This window comes from Schistocerca piceifrons, chromosome 8, assembly GCF_021461385.2.
Source record: "Schistocerca piceifrons isolate TAMUIC-IGC-003096 chromosome 8, iqSchPice1.1, whole genome shotgun sequence".
NCBI classification, from domain to species: domain Eukaryota; kingdom Metazoa; phylum Arthropoda; class Insecta; order Orthoptera; family Acrididae; genus Schistocerca; species Schistocerca piceifrons.
Window position 1 is genome coordinate 386,888,310 of NC_060145.1, and position 1,381 is coordinate 386,889,690.

Here is a 1,381-nt window from a genome sequence, read left to right on the forward strand (position 1 = left end):
TAATCAAAGGGAGTAAAGTGGGTCTGCTATTTGGACGACACACAGCAGATAAACCGTTACTGAAAAAAGAATTTTTTTATAAATTTAGGTGTTACGAAATCTTTTCTGAAGCTATTTGTTTGGAGTGTAGTCGTGTGCGGAAATGAAACTTGAACTACATACATTCCAGCCAAGAATAGAATAGAAGCTTTTGAAATGTGATGCTACAGAAGATGGTGAAGAACAGGTGGACCGATTGGAAAATATATCGAATGGAATTTTGAAGAAAAGAAATTTGTCGCACAACTTGATTTAAAAAAGACATCATTTGATAGGACAGATTCTGAGTCGTCAAGGATCGGCAATTCGATAATATAGGGAAGTACAGAGGGTAAAAATTCTAGATGGAGACCAAGATTTGACTGCATTAATCAGGTTCGAATGGATGTAAGTTGCTGAGAAACTGGGAAGAGGGGTTTGCACGGGCACTACTGATAACCTAACGTGGAGAGCTGCATCAAGGTTCTTCTTATTTTATGTCAGAAGCTTCACATATGCTGATCATAACTTAGTGGAGCTTCTCTCGAAAATAAATAGCAGCGGCGAGGCTGATCAGTATTCCATGATTGTCTTTGAAATCTCTCTGTGAACAGGATACGATTTGACTCATGCGTTTCTTGCGTGTTATTCTCTCCTTCAACACAGCTACCAAGGGACAAGCGAAAGCCGCGTACACTGCAGTGGTGGGGAGACACCCGTTACCGTATACAGCTTCCTGCTCTGTCTGACGTCATCCTCGTCTGGAGCACCTTTATCTCGTGAGCCCCTGTGGCCTAATGGATAAGGCATCGGTCTCCTAAACCGGGGATTGTGGGTTCGAGTCCCACCAGGGGTACACATTTTAGTTTTCATTGTTAGCCCGAGAAGCCAAAAATTCTGGCGAGAACATACGCAAAATCTCAGCTGCTCGCTCAGAGGTCCCAAGGAAATGTGTATAAATCTTCTCCGAACCAATTCCGTAACTGCACAACCTGCTGCGTGTTCCACTATTTGTGTGTTCAACTATTTTTTCCGCTTTACTCGCAATATCATCTACGTTTAAATTTTCAATACTGTCTCTCGTACCTCCCGAATAACAAAAAATTCTGTTTAATTTCGCATAGTTCGTCAAATTTTTTCGACTGTCACATTACTATTTGCCAAAAAATTTGAATTCTTACTTTGCCGTTGTCCATCGTGAGATTATTGCAAGTTGAGAAAAAATTTCGCTTTCTTTGCGAAGCACCCTCATTGATGATTCTGTAAACATTTGAATACATAATTACCTTCGATATTTCGATAACAATCCTAGTTTGATGTATTCCAAGTTATTTACATCGTTTTCGTGTCCTATGTTAAATGG

The 1,381-nt window shown here is 40.3% G+C and overlaps 1 non-coding gene across 1 annotated transcript; it reads left to right on the forward strand.

Moving 5' to 3' along the window:
- Window positions 1-801: 801 nt before the first annotated feature.
- On the forward strand, window positions 802-874 carry Trnar-ccu. The gene has a single exon. It is a non-coding gene; the product is annotated as a tRNA-Arg (tRNA).
- The last annotated feature ends 507 nt before the right edge of the window (window positions 875-1,381 follow it).